The following is a 24,304-nucleotide window of genomic DNA, read 5'->3' as shown; positions in this document are numbered from 1 at the left end:
GAAACAATAGAACCATTATGCACCAGCAAATCCTTGAGGTTCCTGCCTTTTTTATATGTAAATCCTAGGGTGTTGGTAAACAAAACGTCCAACTCTGAATAACACCTAAACCTGCTCCAATGTTGAGTAATAATGTTTTTAACCCTAGAGGTATTCTGATTATAAAACATCACATAGTTACCCCCAAGGTTTCTTGATTTCATCCCTGGTAACATCACCCCTGGTTGTTGTGTGGTACTCTGCACATTTATTGGTACTATCACACTTGTATCTCCTGTTCCCAAAATAGGGGCAAACCTATCCTTTCTCCCATTCTTTACTTCCTCCAAAACCTCATCAATTAAATAATTAGGATACTTCCTAGATATAAACATTTCTTTGACTCTCTGACTTTCGTCTTCGAAGTCCGAGTCCAAAGAGGTCATCCTACAACTACGGACAAATTGTCCCTTGATAATGCTTTTCTTCTGTTTAAATGGATGGGAACTAGTGAAATATAAGTAAGAGTTAGAAAAGGTTTCCTTTCTATATACATTAGATGTAAACTGCTGCCCTAGGAAGTCTTTTTTAATAGTGAAGTCCAGAAAGTTCATATAGTCATGTGTAATATGGGAAGTAAATTTCAAAAAATTAGTGGTATGGTTTAGATAGTCAATGAAGTCTGTTAACTTTTCCATACTACCTTTCCATAAAATGCAAATATCATCCAGGTGACATTTGTAATATACCCAATATTGTGCATATTCAGACTGGAACACAAACTTCTCTTCCCAAACCATGAGCACAATGTTGGCATAAGTAGGGGCACAACTTGCCTCCATGGCCACTCCCTGGATCTATTTAAACAACTCACCCTCAAAAAATATAAAGTTGTGTTTCAATACCAAATCCATCAACTCTGTATAAACCAGAAAAGTATTGTGTTCAAGTTTTCCATGTTGGTGAATGGCATCCTGGAACCATTCTGACCCTGTAGCATGTGGAATCACATTAAATAAATCCTGAATATCAAGGGTTACAAATATTAAGGAATCTGAATACATGTTCTTAATTCTCAGAAATTCCCAGGAGTCCTTAAGTATACCATTGGCCCTAACCCAAATATCTTTTAATTTTATGTCCAAAAATTTGGCCAACGGATGGGTTTTAGAGACATTGGCTGCCACAATGGGTCTCAGGGGTGGATCCTCCACACTTTTATGTACCTTGGGTATCCCAAAAATAGCAGGGATATGGGGTCTGTCCACACTGAGATGTGCCCTGGTTTATAAAATTGTCATTCAGCATGTCCTGTAAAACCAAATCAATCTTACGGTATGCTAAGTTAATCTCATTCTTGGATACCCTAACATACCTGTTGGTATCATTAAGCATATCCATCATCTTACTGGAATACAAAATACTGTCCATGAAGACCACCCCTCCACCTTTGTCGGGTTGCATCACCCTCAGGTATCTATTTTCTTGAATGGATTTGAGAAGTACCTTTTCTTCTCTAGTCATGTTAAATTTACCATGCCATCCACCCCTATAAACATTCCTGATTTCTTCTTCGACCTCCCTTTCAAAATTTTTTAGCTGGGGGTGTATAGGGGGATTATAGGTACTAGGTCTTCTAATACCACTATTAGTACCACCATCCTGTTGCCCTTGAAACATAATATCTAAATTCTTTTTCCATAGAAAAATCCTCAAGTCTATTAAGCTGTCCACTAAATTACCCCCTGTAGAGGGGATGAATTTAAAACCTTTTGAAAATAAAATAAAATGTTTCCTGTCAATCTCCTCACTGCTGTAGTTGTAAATTTTAAAGTCATGTAGGGTGTGACATGGTCCATCCACAGTAATATTCCCTGTACTCCATTGGTCCAACATGTTGGCTAGTCCCCCTTCCTGGCTACCACTCTTATTTATCTCGTGCCGTTTGGGGGACCCCTGTAAAAATACCACACAGGGGATTTATGCATTTATATATATTTATTTTAAAGTTATTTTAAAAAATGTGCATGTTTTTATCTACTTTCATCTGTATTTGTGGCAAGTTGGTAGGTTGTAATGAATATTTTAGTTACAGGATTTTATTGGTGTCAATTAAACAATTGTTTTAATTACTAATTAGATTGGGAGGGGTATAAAAGCAGGCACAGCCTTCATTCTTCCATTTTACATCTGAGGAAGTCTGGTGGATGAAAATGCTTTGTATTGTGTGGCGTTTATGTGATTAAACCTGCTGCTGCTTACACCTACAGGCTCGTGTTTTTTTATTATTACCTTCTGCCTCTTTGGGTGCCTGTTGTGGTTTTATTGGTTCCTGGTTCTGTGGCACCCTTTCCTTGGAGTTTTTGGATTACTTGTTACATGGAGGTATCTGAGGCAGAGGCTAGCTTCCAGGATGGGGAAGCAGTTCAAGGTACTGACCTGGATTCGCACCTGTCTCGTGTGGAGGGGCAGCTTGCCCAATTGATTTTGCTTATGACTGGTAACTCTTAGTGAGGGAAAGACAATTCTTTTGATATCAACCCTATGAGGCCTAACCACAGGAAGGATTGCATTTCCACTCCTGCATGCAATCAGGAAGCGGATTTGGATCGCAGACAGGCTGATGTGCCTGTAGAGGAAGTAACTGCAACTTCTTCCGGTTTGCCATCGAGGGGCACTAGAGGTGAGGCTACATTACAGAAGGGAGCTGCAACTAAATTTTGTTACAATCATTTGGCATGGAATTCCCAGAACCAAGGTCCAAATGGACAGTCCTCCCTTTTAGGGGAACGTGGTGTTCAGGGACATGCTCCTGTGGAAATGACTGATAGTATGGCTAATGGTGACAATGGAGTGCACGAGTGGACGGACTCTTTCTCTTTGGCTTCATGACTTGTTAGTTACAAGTCTTTTTCCAGTCACCAAGGTACTGATAATAACTTTATATTTAATGACCGGGATGTTGAGAAAGACAGTGAAGTGTCTTATAGAGCCAATATTAAAAAACGCACTGATTTAATTTACAAACATAAAACTCTGGGTATTGACAATTGTTACTTGCATGACTGTATTAAAAGGGGTATAGTACCCAAAGGATTGCGTTTTTATAAGTTTCCGAACAATGTAGTGGAAGGCTTCCCCTTTCACGAAGAATTGTTGAGTATTTTTGACCGTAGTGGTTTTGAAGTCATGAAAGCCCTGATTAAAGAAAACAAAAGGATTATGGGGCAAGTATATCAGGAGATAGAATACATTAATGAAGTAGTGACCAATGATCTTATGTTTTCTGTTGAAAATGAGAAGAGAAAATATTTTATTATTAAGCAACAGGTGGAAGAAAAATGCCATGTTATTTTTAAGAGGAAGTGTGGCAAAATAGATAGGGATTTGAGGGACTGCAGACAGAAAAAAGCATACCCGTACCCTAAGAATGACAAATTTGGTCGAAAAAATAATTTTTTTTGATAAATCTGGACCACAACACAATACTTATTCCTCTTCTTTTCCACCGGGGGACACAATGCCTGGGACTCTATGGACCATAGAGTGATCTACAGTGATTCAGGGATGGGGGAACATCAGGATTCAAACAATACTGAATTCCCTGAACTTAGGAGATCAGATAGGTTAAGGCATAAATCCCCTGTGCGGTATTTTTACAGGGGTCCCCCAAATGGCACGAGATAAATAAGAGTAGTATCCAGGAAGGGGGACTAGCCAACATGTTGGACCAATGGAGTACAGGGAATATTACTGTGGATGGACCATGTCACACCCTACATGACTTTAAAATTTACTACTACAGCAGTGAGGAGATTGACAGGAAACATTTTCTTTTATTTTCAAAAGGTTTTAAATTCATCCCCTCTACAGGGGGTAATTTAGTGGACAGCTTAATAGACTTGAGGATTTTTCTATGGAAAAATAATTTAGATATTATGTTTCAGGGGCAACAGGATGGTGGTACTAATAGTGGTATTAGAAGACCTAGTACCTATAATCCCCCTATACACCCCAGCTAAAAATTTTGAAAGGGAGGTCGAAGAAGAAATCAGGAATGTTTATAGGGGTGGATGGCATGGTAAATTTAACATGACTAGAGAAGAAAAGGTACTTCTCAAATCCATTCAAGAAAATAGATACCTGAGGGTGATGCAACCCGACAAAGGTGGAGGGGTAGTCTTCATGGACAGTATTTTGTATTCCAGTAAGATGATGGATATGCTTAATGATACCAACAGGTATGTTAGGGTATCCAAGAATGAGATTAACTTAGCATACTGTAAGATTGATTTGGTTTTACAGGACATGCTGAATGACAATTTTATAAACCAGGACACTTTTAAGTATCTCAATGTGGACAGACCCCGTATCCCTGCTATTTTCGGGATACCCAAGGTATATAAAAGTGTGGAGGATCCACCCCTGAGACCCATTGTGGCAGCCAATAGCTCTAAAACCCATCCGTTGGCCAAATTTTTGGATATAAAATTAAAAGATATTTGGGTTAGGGCCAATGGTATACTTAAGGACTCCAGGGAATTTCTGAGAAGTATTAATAGCAACATGTATTCAGATTCCTTAATATTTGTAACCCTTGATATTCAGGATTTATTTAATGTGATTCCACATGCTACAGGGTCAGAATGGTTCCAGGATGCCATTCACCAACATGGAAAACTTGACCACAATACTTTTCTGGTTTATACAGAGTTGATGGATTTAGTATTGAAACACAACTTTATATTTTTTGAGGGTTAGTTGTTTAAACAAATCCAGGGAGTGGCCATGGGGGCAAGTTGTGCCCCTACTTATGCCAACATTGTGCTCATGGTTTGGGAAGAGAAGTTTGTGTTCCAGTCTGAATATGCACAATATTGGGTATATTACAAATGTTACCTGGATGATATTTGCATTTTATGGAAAGGTAGTATGGAAAAGTTAACAGACTTCATTGACTATCTAAACCATACCACTAATTTTTTGAAATTTACTTCCCATATTACACATGACTATATGAACTTTCTGGACGTCACTATTAAAAAAGACTTCCTAGGGCAGCAGTTTACATCTAATGTATATAGAAAGGAAACCTTTTCTAACTCTTACTTATATTTCACTAGTTCCCATCCATTTAAACAGAAGAGAAGTATTATCAAGGGACAATTTGTCCGTAGTTGTAGGATGACCTCTTTGGACTCGGACTTTGAAGACGAAAGTCAGAGAGTCAAAGAAATGTTTATACCTAGGAAGTATCCTAACTATTTAATTGATGAGGTTTTGGAGGAAATAAAGAATGGGAGAAAGGATAGGTTTGCCCCTATTTTGGGAACAGGAGATACAAGTGTGATAGTACCAATAAATGTGCAGGGTACCACACAACAACCAGGGGTGACGTTACCAGGGGTGAAATCAAGAAACCTTGGGGGTAACTATGTGATGTTTTATAATCAGAATACCTCTAGGGTTAAAAAAATTATTACTCAACACTGGAGCAGGTATAGCTGTTATTCAGAGTTGGACGTTTTGTTTACCAACACCCTAGGATTTACATATAAGAAAGGCAGGAACCTCAAGGATTTGCTGGAGCATAATGGTTCTATTGTTTCATGTAAGAAATTGGGAACCTACAAATGTGGGGCATGTGCCCAATGCCCATATATACTTAGACAGGATTCTGTATACATCCTGTCAAGAGACCATCAGATTCAGAGTAGTAGTTTTTCCAACTGTAATAGTGAAGGCTTGATTTATTTAGCCCTATGTAAAACCTGTGGTGCATTTTACATTGGAAAAACTACTCGTAAACTCAAAAGGAGGATTTATGAGCATTTATATGCCATTAGAGTCAAAGATATTAAAAATGCCTTGATTAAACATACACTGACATGTCCCCAAGCAAAATGGGGCTTCTTTGTTGTACAGAAGGTGCAATGTGATGTGAGGGGGGGCCCGTGGGAAAATAGGATAGAGGTGAGAGAAATATTTTGGCAGTTGGTATTGGAAGCCAATAGATTCCCAGGGCTGAATGAACACATATCCATTGCCCCTATTTTAAAAATGAGAGCTGCAAAACTATAAAATAAGTATATATATTGTTTTGCAAGTTCCTTTTGTTGGTTTTTGATTATAGTTTATCTGTCCAACACATTGTGATGGCTTTAGTATTTATATATTTATTTTAAAGTTCTTTTAAAAAATGTGCATGTTTTTATCTACTTTCATCTGTATTTGTGGCAAGTTGGTAGGTTGTCACGAATATTTTAGTTACAGGATTTTATTGGTGTCAATTAAACAATTGTTTTAATTACTAATTAGATTGGGAGGGGTATATAAGCAGGCACAGCCTTCATTCTTTCATTTTACATCTGAGGAAGTCTGGTGGATGAAAACGCTTTGTATTGTGTGGCGTTTATGTGATTAAACCTGCTGCTGCTTACACCTACAGGCTCGTGTTTTTTTATTATTACCTTCTGCCTCTTTGGGTGCCTGTTGTGGTCTTATAGGAATGTGCTTACTTCTGACATAGAGAACTTAGTACATATATATCTGAACATTAGTTTTAACAAGCCTTTTTCTACAGAAGTCAAATAGAAACCAAGTATAGCACCAGACTGTGAAACAAAAGTCCAATGAAACTCTAGGTTTTCTAGTTGTGTATAAATGGCAATATGTCAGTTTATCAAGGGCAATTGACAAGAAAAAAAATCAGGGAGTTCTGATAAGGTTCAGAAATACAAATCTCACTCAAGCATGACATTCTATTCCAAAGGAATTCACTACATCTCAGTCCTGATTTACTGCCTTTTTAAGTACACAGAATGTAACTGCTTTTGTTTTCATACATTCCCTGTGCCCAAAAAGTGATGCATACATTCTACATATTTCTAATATCTGAGTGAAAAGGAAAACATAATGGCTATGGCAATATATTTCATCTTGCCGTTGTTAGACACATCAGAAAGCCATGTGATCCTTTTTGATAATGATCACATAATTACCCTGTTTTTTTCACATACAGCATCCTTCTTCACCTAATTCATAGAACAGATAATGCCAGTGTTAGTTTTGTCATGGTGTTGGTCTGAATTTGTCTATCTGGTTTGAGAAAAGAATTTAAGCTTTACCGATATCTTTTAGGCTTTTTTGCACAGATGTTTTGTAAAATGATGAAATAGGTAGACTCACTTCTTTGTAACATATTCTCACCTTTACTGCTTAGTGTTCTGTGATTCTGGTGGGTAGTTTGTGTAGGGTTGACTTTCTATTCCTTTTATACCTTATCTGTGCACACCATCCAATGCTTAGTGGCAGGTGTTTTAACCAGGGAACAGTCTTCCGTTTAAGTTCTTTTGAGGAGGAGCAAATACATTTAAAATGTTTAGGGCGTTTGTGCTGAAAAAGTCAACATCAGTATCTAGATGAAGGAATCTAAATGAGCTCTAATTATATTCATAGTGATAAGTATTAAAAGTATGAGATTGGAAAGATTTGTTAACATTGTGAGCCCAAGAGTAAGTCAGTCATCGACAAATTTTATTTACTTCCATCTGCGGAAGCATGGGTTGTTAATCACAGACTGAAGCAGGTAATAAGCCAATGCCTTTAGTTATTTGTCAGGATCCAGTCCAGAACGTACCAAGTACCACTGTTATGTATTTGTTGTCTGAAGCCAGACAGCTGAATAGAAGATGATTTTTTGGATAGTTGAGAAGATTCTGTGTTGGAGATTTAAGGAATATTCTTGTCACCAATATGACGGTATTTTACTGCAGGCTTGTTCTGATCCAGGGAAAGTATATCCTCTAGGAATGTAATTTTTTTTATAGTTTTATTAAGGATCATGTACATACTGACAAGATTAATATGCTTAAACTTGCTTAAGTAAGAGTTGTTGGTACTAGTTTTGCATTTGGAAATAATGGAATGGGAGTTAGATTTATGCTAAGCTGTACATAGTTATTATGTGGCATTAAAAGCCCACCATACCTTTTTGTAATTATATCTTTTCTGATAATATTATCCAGTCTGTAAGATTTCATCATCTGTAATATGTGGTTTAAGCCCTATTTCATTAACACAAACTACATCTGGTGTATAGAATTCTAAGTAGCTATGTAGATTATTTTGTAACAAATACTTTGAATATTAATATATGTGGAACAAATATTTCATTTTGTAGCTAGTGTTTAGGCTGTACATGATTATTTGATACACACACACACACACACACACACACACACACACACACACACACACACACACACACACACACACACACACACACACACACACCCACATCAAGGGATAGGCCCAATATTTCTTTCTACATCTAGCAGCATGTTACGTAAGAGAGGCATGTGGTGTTTTGCAATCCAAGTTTTCATTTTTTCCTGGAAGTAGGCATTCCCTTTTTGTGTCATTTTTACTGGAGGTAAGTACTTAGTAGATGGTTGAAGTTAATATAAATGTACACATTGATATTTGTTTTATGAATATTATTGGGGTAAAAGTGAATTGTTTTGGGTATTATGGAGAATGATGTTCGATGGAATGTGATAGTTTGTTAGAAGAGCTGGGAGACAGGAAGGTTATACAGGTGATGTGAATGATTTCATGACTTCAGACATTGGTAATTAGTTTTGTTAAATTATGTATAAGTTTTCTAAAGAGTGGTGTCTGTTTTTTGGTTTAGTTAGTACTTAAGAGATGGTTGGAGTTTACAAAAAAAAAGAGATGGTTGGAGCAATCAGCAAGGAATTTGTTGTTATTTACAGTGCAGGCTGAGGGTAATAATAGATCTTGGTGTAGGGTGATTTGGGTATGGTTTTGAGCTGCATGAGATACAGCAGTTTGGCAAAAGTCTGGGATGTCCTGTGTTGAGTAGAACAAGAAGATATGCTTTAAAGTGGAGGAAAGGTGTAAGCGGAAAGAGTTAATACTGTGTAAGTTTATGATCTCCAGGGTGGCCAGAGTGTTGGGTGTGACAGAGGCATAAAGTGGGTGATAAAACAATAGGAAAATTACTCAATCAGTTGGAGCATAAAAATTTAAAGATGCTAGCAGACTGAAGAGAATGATACTCTTGCTCTGCAAAAACAAAGTAAATGTTGATACACTTTCTAGAACATCTCCCAAACAGGGGTGTTTTGCGCTATGTGCTCAAACAGCAGAGAACTTGCTGCTATAGGGCACCCACACCCATTGCCAAACACTGTGAAAAAAACAAATAAAACTTATTTTGTACTGTAGGCAATGTCTATTTTTACTGCTGTGTACAAATCCATCTGGCTTCTAGTCAGGAAATACGATAAGAAAAAAATCATGGGTTGGCTTTTTTTGCAAAATGACTAATACCCCACAGAACCTTCACATCTCGTTATTGGATTTGCATTGTGTTAACAATATACATGGCATTGCTCAACCAGATAAGCTGGACAATACTCTGACTTTGTCGTTTATGTGTCTGATTCCAATCAGAAAGATGTCTCAGGAGTTTAATGTTATTACTGTATTTACAAGACTTCTGGCATGGATCAAGCAAAAGTGTTGAGCAATACTTCTGGTTCGAGCAGTCGTGTGTACACTTTAGGTGAGAGGAAGGGCTGAGTGATCTAAATGTTATATTAATTTTATTACTGCTTTTACAGTTGTTGTGGTATTGATCCACTCAGTATGTAGGCCAATATTTTATTTATTTATTTTATTTATTTATTTTTTATTTTACATTTCTTAACCGGGAAAGTCCATCTGGATACATGTCCATTTTCAGTGGAGGCCCGGGAGAAAAGCTCCAAAGAGACAATTTACAAGACATACAGACAATGCTTAAAAACATATTTCAACTAGGTCCACCAAGAATATCTAGTTGAGAACCCATATTCAATATAATGCTATAGAGAGGTACATTTATCAGTAGATTTATAAACAACAATAAAACAAGCAAACTAACACAAATATACTCTAATTCTTTTGTTGTGGTGTACAAGTTTATGCAGTTGAGTCAAAAGATTATTTATTAAGCAAGAGTTGCATTAGTATAGGAGTGGGACTGGAGTTAGTCTGGTGTGGAGCAGGGACAAAGCCATTTGTTGTTTAGGTGACTTTTGATAGACCTTTTTAATTTAGGTAGGGAAGATTCAAGGGTTATAGATGCAGGCAGAGAGTTCCAGATTTTGGACATGTAAGAAGAGTAGAGGGAGTCACCACCATGGTTGTGGGTTCTAGTAACTGTTAACAGTAACTTGTCTGTGGAGTGGAGTTGCCTAGGATAGGAGTACTGTTGGATTATGTTACTTAGCGAAGGTGTTTTATGTGGTTGGGAGAATAGCTTGTGAGTGATGATAAGCTGACTATAGATTAGTAAATTTGGCAGTTCAAGCCAGCCCAATTCCTTTAGGTTGTGACAGTGATGGGTTCTGAAAGAGCTGTCATTAGCAAATGTGGCTATCTGATTGGAGCAGGAGGTCATTTTGTTGGTTTCTGTTTTGGATAGGTTGATCAAGATTGGAGATGCATACAGTAGTGTTGAGAGAAGGTGGGTACGAGCCATTGTGGATCTAGTGTTATGGGTCAGGAAGGATTTGTGTTTGTAGAGACTGCCTAGCTTTTTGTTTATATTTTTAATAGTTAGCTTAATGTGTATATCAAATTTTAACTTGTTATCAATGGTAACTCCGAGAAGTTTTGTGTGGGATTCAGGTGAAATAGGGGTGCCATTTTTAGAGTGAATGGTGAAGGAGGAGATAGGAATGGTAATTTGTGAGGGATGAAATAGCAGAAGCTTGGTCTTTTTGGGGTTAAGTATGAGGCTATTCTAAATAAGCCAGTTTTCAACTGAGTGGAAGTTATCCTGGGTTTTATTGTATAGATCTACCAGGGTAGGGACACTACATATTATAGTTGAATCATCTGCATATTGGATAAGGCTAGAACTATTTGCTGCTGAGTGGAGATTATTTGTAAAAACTAAGAACAGCAAGGGGCCCAGTATAGATCCCTGAGGTACCCCAAGTGTGACAGGTAAGAGTGGAGACAGGTTATTGTGCCATAGTACTGCTTGTTGCCTATTGCTGAGGTAGTTTGTGAACCAGGAGACTGATTGGTTGTCTAAGCCTAGGTTTACAAGGTGGGAGATGAGTTTATCATGGTTAACCATATCAAATGCTTTTGATAGGTCTAAGAAAGGGGCTGATGAAAGTTTTCTGTTGTTCCTGTTGTGGTTTATGATATCTGTGAATGTTAACAGGGCTGTAGTTGTGCTATGACCTGGGCGAAAACCGTGTTGTGTTTGAGATATGAGTTATTGACTGATAAGGTGGGACATTAACTGTTGGTGAATACATTTTTCTAATATGTTAGCTACTGGGGATAGGATTGCAATTGGTCTGTAGTTTGATGTGTCATAGGAACTTCCCCCTTTGTGAACGGGTATAATGTAGGCAGTTTTCCAAATCAGAGGTGCTGTGGCTTCAGAGATTGATCTGTTTATTAGTATAGAGACTGGTATAGCTATTTCAGCTGCGGCCAGTTTTAAGAATTCATTGGGAAGGGAATCAGCTCCTAGTGTTGTTGGTTTTAGTTGGGAGAGGAATTTTCTTATGTAGGAGGTTGGGGTGGGTTGTAGCTTAAAAGTGGAACTGTCGCTGGATGTAGGGTAGTCACTTGTATTGGCAGTGAGCTGCTTTTGTGATAGGGCAAGTACGGTTTCAGTAAAGAATATATTGAATGATTCAGCTATGTTTTCTTTTGTTAGACCTGTAATTAGGGGTGGGGTAATGGCTTTTGCAGGGTGTAGTAACTTGTTTAAACCTGCCCAGAATTTCCTAGGGTTATTCATGTGTTGCTTTTGATGAGTAATAAAGTAATTTCTTTTATCTTGCATGACTAGTTTCTTGGTGAGAGTTCTAATTTGTTGATATGCTAGTTGTGTTTTGGGGTTTTTGTTGGACCTCCAGGTTGTCCAGGTTCTATTCCTTTCTGTTATTTTTTGCCTAGTTTCCCTTGTTAACCATTGAACTGTGTTAGCTTTAACTCTTGTAGTTCTTACGGGGGCATGCCTATTCAGTATTTCTAAGAAGATGGTGTTGAAGTGTTCTGAGGCCTAATTTAGGGGTAGGTAATACAATTCAGACCAGTTGTATTGCTTTAGCTTTTGTGTGAAGTATGTGAAATATATCTGACTTTTTGTACTGCTGTGTACAGTTTAGGTGAGAGGAAGGGCTCAGTGATATATAAGTGTTATACTACTTTTACTGAATTGAACTGCGGTGGTGGTGCTGTGGTAGCATTGTCGCCTCACAGTAAGATGTTGTCCTGTTCAATTCTCAGTTAGAGCGTCTTCTGTGTGGAGACATGCGTGAATGGGCGTACCTTCATTGAAGGTTGTGCATCAGAGCCGGCAACTCTGCATGTAAAAATCTACTGCCAATCATTAGCGGACCGGAGTTCTGCTGTGGCGACCCCTAACCGGGAAAAGCCGAAAGACACAACAACTACTTTTATTGAATTACTCAGGCCTTTTCTTAACAGATGGTAATGACTCAGTCTTGCATTACACCTGCACCAGGTATATAATGAATGTCTGTTCAAGAGGTTATGTGCAGCAATTACCGCTCTTGTCTGAGCATACAAAACCTTGCAGTAATTAAATGCAAGTCATTATCACATTATTAATTTATAATATGTGCAGTCATAGTATGACACTGAATCATTATCACTTGTCAGGTAAAATTCTCAGCAGCATGGCATGTTATTCACATTACTAAAAGTCATTATCACATTGATGAATGCACAAGCCTGATTTTGAGTTCTGTCAGTGTGGAGCCATGTAGAAGGTATTGTAAGATGCAGATAAAGGTATCCATTGGGGGATATGTGGTTCATATTTTTGTGAATTACTGCAATCGAAAATCATATCATGTAATAGTTTCCTGTATCGTGCACTTACTATATATTGTCTGCTGTGTTGCTTTCCAGATGCCCCTGTGCAGGTAAGTAACATCATATTTTTCTATACTGCTGTGTTTTTCAAACTGTAAGTTCAACTGTATGGCAACACATCCCTCAATGAAGATGCCATCTGCTCGGGAGAAATCAAGCAACATTTCCTTGGGTGAGGCTACAGATTCTGATGGTAGTAACAGCGATTCAGACATGGGTGTGGGCCTCCAACCCTGATATAATGCAAACCAGAGTGAAGATGAAGATTATGACACAGATAATGAGATTCCACTCACACATCTCCATGAGAAGGCCATTGCCACTGATAAGGATGATGACCCTGTCAGTTATTTCAGACAGACCACTGTACTGTGTCACAGAAGACCTGACAACTGATGCTGAAACTGACCATGATAGTGAGGATAAGGTACCGCTTGCACTTGGCACACACACTAGTAATTTTCAAGTTCAGGAGCATGACAAGTGAGAGTGTGGGTGTGTGGCCATTCCTACATTTAATGGGCTGCCAGCCACACCTCTAGAAGTGATAAATACTACAACGTGAGCTTCCCCACATGGATAGCAAGAAGAGGTATGCATTGGAGCAGACTCCTGCAGTTGTTGGAAGAGAAGTGTTGCATCTACCCTGAGCCTAGCATTCTTGTGTTGCACATTGGTGGGAACGATGTCATCACTCATCCAGTTGGAGAGCTGAGGTTTCAAATCAAGGCATTTTTTGAACACACGCAGTTGTGGTGGCCATGTTGTCATTTTGTGTAGTCTGACATAATTCCTTGCCAGAACTGGAGAAATACAAACAGCCAATGGGTAGCACACAAGGCCAGATGATTACAGAATGGGTTCATGAATGGCTTGATGCACAGGGTCAGTGGATCAACAGTCAGCCATAACAGCATCACTACAGAAGATGTTCACCTTTTCAGAAGTGATGGAGTTCACCTAAATGAAGATGGCATTGACCTTTTCTTGACTGATCTGCACAATGGAGTGATAGCAGCAATGCATGATATACTAGTAACATGCACCTAGTGACAAAGGATGGAGAGGAATAAGTGTGTTGTAAATTACTGGGGACAACCCAAAACATGTCTTTTTTTTTCTTTATTTGTGAAAACGAAGGACATTTGTTTAGTAACTGTGATAAAAAAAAATGTTATATTTGTGGGGAAATGGGACATGATGCAAAAAATGTGAATGTAAATGTTACAAATATAACAAAATTTGACATTTATGAATGGAATGCAAAAATTAAAATGAGTAAGAAAAAAGAAAGACAAGAAACTGAACAAAGAAAACATTTTAGAAGTAGTCGACACAGATGAAAAACTTGATGAGAAAAAATAGGGTCTATATTAGCAAAGCGAAAAACCCTATGCTCGAATACCAAAACATCGACCCCTATACTGCGAACCGCGAAAATCCTGAACGCACTAAACCACGAAAAAAAAATATCGAACTGTCATAGTTGGCTAACCCCACCACCCACTACATACTACCTACCCAAACAAAATAAATAAACCACATACATACACTAACCAAACCCTACTTCTAACCTAAACTAAAGCACCAAAATCCCGCCTCCAACATTATACTAAACCCCACAAACACAACTATCTATGCACTCTACTTAAACCCTCCCTAACCCTAAAGTCCATAACTATCGCACACATCCCCTACAGACATACACCTAAACAAAATAAAAGCACCAAAACCTCCAACACTACACTAAACCCCACAAACACAACTATCTATTCACTCTCCTTAACCCCTCCCTAACCCTAAGGTCTGTAACTACCGCACACATCCCCTACAGACATACACCTAAAAAAAATAAATAATACACATACATACACTTAAAAAACCCTACACCTAACACTACACTAACTCTTACATACAGTACCTATCTATGCACTTACCTTACCCAAATCCTAATACTAAAGTACTATCTATCGCACACTTACCTTACTGAGCTGTACCGCAGATGGGCCAACAAAAACAAATCGACATTCTGAAATTCGTGGTTTTGACCATTCTGGGTTTACGTACTTCGCGCAATATGGTTTGATGTCTTCGTATTTGCCTAAAGGGATTTTCGATCCCATAATAGGAACCTGAAAAAATAATACAGAGGACATAGAAGAAAGTTCTGAAATGAATGATGAAGACATAAATAGGGAGGTAGTAAAAGGGAAAAAATAATTCTATTGGTAAAAAGGATAAAAGACAGAAAAAAGGAAATTTAAAGGGATTAGTACAAAAGAGAAAATGAAATGAATGAAAAAGAATACATGCAGCTAAAGATTGGGATTTGTTATACTAGTTAAAGTGTTTGACTCACAGACACAAGGTACAATGTTTGATTCTCACGTTTGAGAAAGAAACTGGTTATGCTTAGAATGGCTTGTTTGACAGCTTTGAATGTACAAATTGGTTGGTATTTAGAGAGACAGCTATAAAGAACTACCATATTGACCTGGAGGATTATAAGGAATCTGTAATGGCCTATATTTCAAAATGTGCTGATGATGTAACAGACATCAAATGTATCACTGCGCGTGCTAATCAGAAACCCTGGCTATCTGGTGAAGTATATGAGCTCCTAAAAGCACGAAATGCTGCATTTAAATCAAAAGACAAGGATGCCCTAAGAGATGCCAGAGCAAATCTAAGTAGAGGTATAAAGAAAGCTAAGAGGACCTACAGCTCTAAAATTCAGAGAGACTTTTCTGACCAAAGGGGCTCCAGATGTCTCTGGCAAGGCATACAAGCCATAACCAACTACAGGCCTGCATCCTTCCCATGTGGTGACAACACAGAATTTCTGAACAAACTAAACACCTACTTCAACAGATTTGATATGGACAACAACAATGAGCCAAATAAGCTCCCTGTCAAACAGGGTGAGGAGGTGCTATGTCTAAGAACATCTGATGTGCTGAGGACCTTGAGGTGAGTAAACCCATGAAAAGCATCTGGTTCTGATAATATTATGGGAAGAGTTCTAAGAGACTGTGCTTCTCAACTGTCCACTGTACTAATAGATATATTCAACACATCCCTGAAACTAGCCATTGTACCCAGTTGCTTCAAAAATACAACAGTCATTCCCTTATCCCAAAAATCCCAGCCGACAAACCTAAATGATTACCGGCCAGTTGCTCTTACATCAACAGTAATGAAGTGTTTTGAGCAGTTGATCAAAAACCATATCTCTTTAAGCCTACCTGCAACACTGGGTACATTACAGTTGCTTATAGATCTAACCACTGCATGGCTGATGCAATAGCTATAGCACTTCATGAATCCTTGGCACATCTAAACAACAAGAATTGCTGTGAGAATGCTGATCATCGATGTTAGTTCTGCCTTTAACTCTGTCATCCCCCAGAATCTGATAATGAAGCTGATCAAACTGGGCATCAACACTCCCTATGTAACTGGATACTGGACTTTCTCATCAACAGACCCCAGAAAGTATGTGTGGGAAACAACAGTTCAATCAGTACTACACTGAGCATGGGTGTCCCTCAGGGCTGGGTCCTGAGTACTCTGCTGCTCACCTTGTTGATGCACGATTTCTTGGCTAAGCATAAATCTAAGAAAATCATCAAGTTCGCAGATGATACCACTGCCATATCTTGTCAGAAATGGTGAGGAAACAGCCTACAGGGATGAAGTGGAGGAACAGCAACAATTTGGCCTCAAATGTAAGCAAGACCAAAGAATTAATAGTGGTCTGCAGGAGGACTCAGGAGATACATCCACCTCTGGAAATTAAGGGGGTGGCAGTAGAAGTGTCAAAAACACCAAGTTTCTGTGGGTGCACATCTCAGATGACCTATCCGGATTGACTCATATTAGCCACACAGTGAAAAAGGCACAACAACGTATGCACTTCCTACAGAAACCGAGGAAGTTAACCTATCTCAGTCCATCCTCAAAGCCTTCTACAGGGGGACTATTGAGAGCATCCTCTCAAATAACATCATAGTTTGGTATGGTAACTGCAAAGCATCTGACCACAAGGCTCTCCTGAGGGTAGTGAGGACAGCGGAAAAAGTCAATGGTTCCTTGTTCCCATCCATGGATGATCTGCACAAGACTTGGTATGTGGAAAGGGTTAGGAAGATAATCAATGATCCCACTCACCCTGCCCATGGCATGTATGTCCGTCTTTCCTCAGGCAGGTGGTATTGCAGCTTACACTGCAAAACATATAGACTGAACAGAAGCTTCTTCCCCCTATCTATAAGGCTGCTGAACTTGAATGCCAAGCATAACAGTGAATAATTAGGTCAATATGCCACTTCCTATGAAGTATCAGCTATAGCAATCACTGTGGCAAATTGCTTCAATAACTGGTACAGTTAGCCTGATTTCTTATACTATTACTTCCTAAATATGTAATAGTCCGGAGTGAGTCACTGCACCATACATGTGCAATATGAACATCAGAATATATCATACTACAGCTGATGAAGTGCAATATTCTAAGCAATCACAATGTGATGTCATAGTCTTGCAATACCTACTAGTATAATACTGACTAATGTCTTCCTGTCCTTGCTAATATGACTGGTACTGGTCTGTTACTACACTTTGCTAATAGCCAAATATCCTGTTACAGGCCACTCACTGCTGCCCTTAGACATCTAGCCCTGTCCACTGGATTCACTTGTGATGTACCTGGTGGTTAACATCACTGGATGCAAGCTGCCAGCACACCAAACAAGAAGTCTAAGGAGTAAAAGCCAAGGAAAAGTAAATGAAAATGCATGAACGCATTTATATATGCAAAGCAAATGGTTGTTATGAAGTTTATATTTTTAAATGGAATTTCAAACCCCGTTTGGGTATTCTTACTCTTCACAAATAATTACACAACAATGTGGCTGGTTTAATGCAGTAAAACCATATTACTTTACACCAGCCATGTTATATAATGTATTATTTGTTAAACAACAAGATTGCTTTATCCCTATGCTGCCCTATAGTTATCCCATTTATAGATTTATACTTTTTAGATGTGAATGAGGTATGAGGTTTACCTTGTCAAAGCACAGAGTTAGTGAGTTCTAGTTTCTAAAATGGAATAATGAACTCTGGAATATTGGCTTTTTGAATTATAACTCTTTTCCAATCCAGTGTTGGAGATTTATATTAGCTTCTCATGTGTCCTCTGCTGCTAAACATTATCACTCTGATGACCATTACAAGTTAATAACAATGGGACTTGAACCGTCATACGTAAACTGACACCACAACCTAGGTGATCTACTAATAATAATGCTGACTATTAAAAGCTACATGTCACATGCATGCACATATGCACCCACATGCACACATAAAGAGTGAAAACACAGAGCACTGAGAATATACAAGGAGATGTCTATAGAGGAATTCAGGGGAAAGGAAGTCTGATCAAACAGGATAACCTAAATAAATGAAATGTAATTTTAATATGTGAGTACACATATGGGTATGGGCGTAGGTAAAGAGGAAAAATGCCATGATCTGTCTTCCACTCTTTATTTCAGCTATCCTCTGGCAGCTGACACAGTAAATTATGGCAATGAAATGTTAAGATGATGCTTCCTGTGGTACATGGTTTAATTCCCTCAACCTTCATTTGCCTGCTGTGTGACCTTGAGCAAGCCACTTAACCAGACAATTTGTCAGGACAGTTGAGGACTTGGACTAGTCTCCTTAATGGTCTCCTGGAATACATGCCTTATAACTACCTATGAGTCAATGGTGGTTCTAATCCTGCTGGCATCTTGAACTGAGACACTGCCAGTGGGGGAGTGAAACACTTTTGTGCTGTTTCAAATGGATTTGAATGTGTTTGAGTGAAGTACATAGAAAGGTGTTCATATTATTGTTTAATATTGTTTCTACAGTAAACCATTTCTGGTTTATGTAAAGCAGGCATTTTCTTTGCTACAGGCATAGACTGGGAAGCCTCTTTTGTATGTCATCTTTCAGCATGAGGTAGAAATCACAAAGGGTGAATGATGACATTTTATTTATATATTTGTTTGTATTGTTCTTTACTCATTATGTCTTTGCTGCAGTTATCATTTAAAAGGGGTTTATTGAAAAGATGATCAGCAACAGCACTGAGCAAATCACAAAGTAAGGGAAGACTGCACCAATGTGTGTTTGTGTGTGTGTGTGTGTGTGTGTGTGTGTGTGTGTGTGTGTGTGTGTGTGTGTGTGTGTGTGTGTGAGATGAGAGCACGTATGCACACACGTGCATGCATGTGTGCGTGTGTGTGTGTATGTGTGTGTGTCTGCGTGTGTGTGTGTTTGTGTGTGCATGTGCATGTATGTGTGAGTGCATGAGTGCGTGTGCACACATGCATGCATGTGTGTGTGTGTGTATGTGTGTGTGTTTGTGTGTGTGAGTGTGCACGCACACATGCATGCGTGCATGTGTCTGTGTGTGCACATGCATGTGTGTGTGTGTGTGTGTGTGTGTGTGTGTGTGTGTGTGTGTGTGTGTGTGTGTGTTTGTATGTTTATTTTGATGGCTTGGGAAATACATTGCTTAATTACATCTCAGGGAGCAAAACTTTGCCTTGATCTACAGATCAGTGCATTCTGTAACTAAGTGTACCTTATTGGTATGAAGCATGCCAAAACAAGGCCCTGCTCTTTATAGCAGTAACTAAAGTATAAAAAGCTAGTGACAAGCTTCTGCATATGACAATTATTTCTGAGCAAATGCGTTTTTGTGGATGTATTCATGCAAGGAATACAACTCTTGTTTCAACATACTTTCTTATAGTAACTAGCTAGCTAGTTGAAACTGAAAGGAAACAAGCTCTCTACAACTTTATTACTGAAGTTTCTATTTTGGCTAATAATTAAAGCTGCATTTGCATATGAGTATGTATAAAAAGAACCAAATGCATGTTTCTAAGTAGAGTAATGCATTTCAGGGTCAGATGTATTGAAGAATGTAGATTTTTTCAGGCTCTCTGCCAATAATGTCGACTTTACTACATCTTTGGAAGAGATGATGTTCCCTTAAATGGAAATTTTGCAATGCCTCCCCAATAACTCATGCATTTTTATTTATGATTGAAATCATGGTTACTGCATGAGCGTGTAACTTGGTGAGGAACATATCTTCTGTATCAGCCATACTGTGGGTTTGCTGCTTCCCTCCCACCGTGCTGCTTTCAGCAATCCACTCTCTTCCTTTCTGGGTGTCTGCTCCAGCACTCCGATTGCTGGTTGATCATGGACCACCTGAGTCATAGTCAGGGTGTAACCCCTGTATACTACAAAGTCAGCTGAGGCTGGCTATTAGATTTAGCTGGTTCACATTTTCTATGCCTTATTTCCTTCTCCATCATGTAACTGGCAAGTATAATGCAAAGATAGCACCAGGCAAATGCAGGTGAATGATTCCACACACCTGAACACTAGTACCCCAGCTAGACTGTGATCACACCTCTACAGACTATAGTGGTTCATACCATTCAACCTCTTAGCATAAGTAATCTGGACAAATCCAAAAATAATGGAGGGGACAAAGGCCCCAGAGCAGGGACAATTTTTAAATATTGCTCTTATACACTTAGAAAGTTGCTAGAATAAAAGAATTTGTGTCATTATGCATTTTCTGAAACTCAAATGTCTATTACTTAGCAAATTCAATTTTAACTAATTTACTAGAAAAACACAAATTTTATGAGGATAAGACTAAAAGTATGAGGCAAAAATATGGACATTCTGTGATAATCTGGACAGTTGAGATATATGTAGTGGCTTCTGATTCTCCTTACGTATGCACCTGTCACTCAGACATCCACCTGTTGTAACTAGTACTGTAGGAACTTGCCATGACCCTCCTTCGCACAACAGTATTAGTGATATCACATGCATGATCTGATACAAGCTTAAACTTGTTCAAAAAATGATAAAAAATGACACCTGCATTCATCTTCATTACAAACCATAATTGGAACTGTAGTATCCCATGAGGCAGAACCATTCTTTGAACTCATTTATTCAGACATTACAGAACACAACAAGATTTCTTTGTATGATCAGGCAGAATCATTAATTGCTGAATTTGACATTTTCACTGTGCTATAGCTTGTCAGTGAATTCAGGTACTTCTTGCTCAAGAACAGAACTAATCATAATATACGCAGTGGATGGCACAATACAAATGTCATGAAGTGCATCTCAATTCTACATGCAGAAGATATAAATAAAAGCTAAAACAATTACTTTAAATGGCAGGTACTAGAAAATATTGATAAATGCTTAACAAAAAAAAAATATATGCTTACTAAATAGCATACACATGCATAAAAGAGATAAAACATTTGGTATTTCTACCTGCCATGCTAAAAGCATAGAGTACATCCTAATGATTTTATACAACAATAGATCTTTGTAATGATCTACAGAGAAACCAGAATGCATACTGGGATATTGATGAAGATTTTAATGATTTTGATTGAGCACAAGGCATCATGCAGGAGTTAGATATAATACAATTTTAAAGCAGGATAATTTTTGTTAAAAAGCCATATTTTTCCTCATTGTGAGGCATTATTTTGGTTGTACAAATTATTGATTAAATGTTTATTCTTAGTGATGGAGAGTATCTTGTCACCCTAGCTATAACAGTAGTCAATACTTTTTCACATCACTGACTACCCCATTGCAAAGTATGAGTGCATTGGGATGATACTGTATTGCAAGCCTGGGTGGTTAGGGGGCAGAAAATTGTGACTTCCTTGACAGGGACCCTACAGTACAACGTTTCATGTGATAAATCACGTATCTTATGACAATAAATATGAATATTCTGTTGTGGTACTGGTTAAGTTTTGTATAATGTCTGCAAAATTAAAAAATGTAAGCTATATCTTGACCAATTAAGTTACTTTCTCTCTCTCTCTCTCTTTCTCTCTCTCATGTATTAAACCTTTAAGGATCAGTAACATTTAAAAAAATGAACTCAGACTGCTTACTGCAGATTCTGACAGTAAAACTAAAAGTCATATTCTTTGTCCACATAATGTAAAGACAAGATATACTAGAGAAGATAGTGATGGTGGGAAAGATTGAAGGTAGAAGAAGAAGGAGGCAGCAGAGTCTTAGATGGGTAAACAGCATTATGAAAGTCATGAATATGAATTTGTAAAAAAAATAATAATAAAGAAGCAAATATTAACAGTCCTATAGGTCACAAAAAGTCAGACACAAATGACTAAACAACAACAACAATAGCAAAGATATGAATTTACTCAGCATTTACAGGACTAGTGGCAGTAATATATGTATCAACCTGTTTTCGCTTGTGACCTTGGAGCACTTGGTCTGGTTAAAGCACATGATGAGAGTCACACAGCATACAGGCAGAGGTTTGGGAATACAAACTCATCATCCATTGCCTTTGCCATTAAATTATACTGACAGTCATGGAAACTATTTTGTAAACCCATCCATCCCATCCACAATACCTTTTTCCCATTTTTGCACATGGGGTTGGGTGTCACTTCAACAGTGACAATCATCTACAGCCAAGGTTTACATCACCAGGTGGCTAGCCCTGCTGCAGGAGTTCTTTCATACCACACATTTGCACACCTGCTCACAATTATGGCCAAATTAGAGTGTCCAATACACTTAGTGCATGATTTTGGAATGTGGGAGGAGTCCAGAGCACCAGGTAGAAAGCTACACAAACACAGGGAGGAGATGCAGACTATGCACAGAAGGTACCCTAGATGACAATTGAACCAGGGAACCTCTTGTCGTGAGGCAACAATGCTATACCAATATTACTGCATACTTGTCAACTTAACTTTTAACCTGCACTACTACTACTGACAGCTATAAAAGTGCAGCTTCAGCATGTAATATCCTCAGCACATGTGATCAGCGGAAATGCTTCTTCAGCAAATTAACTCAGAAGTAATCATTTGATTGTGAAATGGGAAACCAGCCTACCATCTCCTCCCCGCACCATTAATCATACTAATTTTTTTGTGCTAAGCTAAGCTCTGTGAGTAATATTTGGATGAAACAGTATTTATCAGCATATCATATTCTCATGTCTGTTTTATGGATCAGTTATGCATTTGTTGTGATATCTATCTATAACAGAAAACATTTCAAACTTGCCTTTCTGCTATTCTAAACTTTTTAATTTCAGGTTTAGAAGTTGAAATGCATTTTTTTAAATACTACATATTATGAAAAAAAAGACAGTCCCTATGATTTAAGAAGCTCGGTGCAAGGGCGGTTTTAGCCTTGCGCTGAGCTTCCTCACTACAGATGGCGCAGCAGTGCCATATGAATATGTACGAGGGCACGCAGCTGCACCCATGACATGCACAGGAAATGTGTGCGAGTGCAGGGTGTGTGTGCAAGTGCTCTACAGAGGCGTAAACATACCCCGACACTTGCCAAACCTACTATGCCAACTAGTAGAGCCCGCCCCTAATAGTCAGTAAGTCAGTGTCCGTGGATACCGAAATGTATGCTAAGCATACAAGAGTGTCCATGAACAGTGAAATAAAATCGAAGTAGTAAACACACAAGCAAGTAATGGAATGTAGAGCCCTGTCCCTAGAACTGTCACAATTAGATTCCCTGTCCCTGTGTTCCTATTATACATTCGAATTGCAGCAATAGCGAAGATGTAAGCAAAGCGCAGCCTGTCTGTGCATTGCTGCCCTCCACCAAGAGTAGCTTAATCATCATATTTATACAAATAGAGAAATACAAATGGAATCAACGTGTCAATAGTGTAGTGTTCAGAGCATCCGCCTATCAAACAGGCAGTCACGGTTTGAGCCCAACAATAGCACATATAATTTTCCATGTGGAATGAATGTCGTTTTGCCATAAAACCAACATAAGAGTATCACATGAGATATTTAACTTAAATATAATTCAAGCAAAATGGCACTGTCATAATGAATAAGGTACTAGTAAGCAGGTGTAAGTGCAAATAAGCAGCAGTAAACACATATAAGTACCAGTAAGCAAGTCTGAGTGCACTTTATTTATTTATTTATTTTACATTTGTTGACCAGGTTAGTCTAAATGGATACATGTCCATTTTCAGTAGAGGCCCGGGGAGATAAGCTCCACTTTAAACTAAATAAATCAAGACAAACAAACAAAAGTCCATGCAATATATAAAGTACATATACTTGAAAAATTTCTTCATCAACTTGAGTTATACAGTACTAAAAATATACAGATTGTGACTACTACCAAGGGAAAGCGATAGATATTCAACATTAGTATACTGGGTATGAATGTGCCTTTACAAAGATGTAAATTGGTTATGAAAAAGTATATATAACACTGAGAAGTGAGA

The sequence above is a fragment of the Protopterus annectens genome, chromosome 13.part0 (genome assembly GCF_019279795.1).
Source record: "Protopterus annectens isolate FY-2018-M chromosome 13.part0, PAN1.0, whole genome shotgun sequence".
NCBI lineage: Eukaryota > Metazoa > Chordata > Ceratodontiformes > Protopteridae > Protopterus > Protopterus annectens.
Note: the sequence above shows the minus strand (reverse complement) of the source record.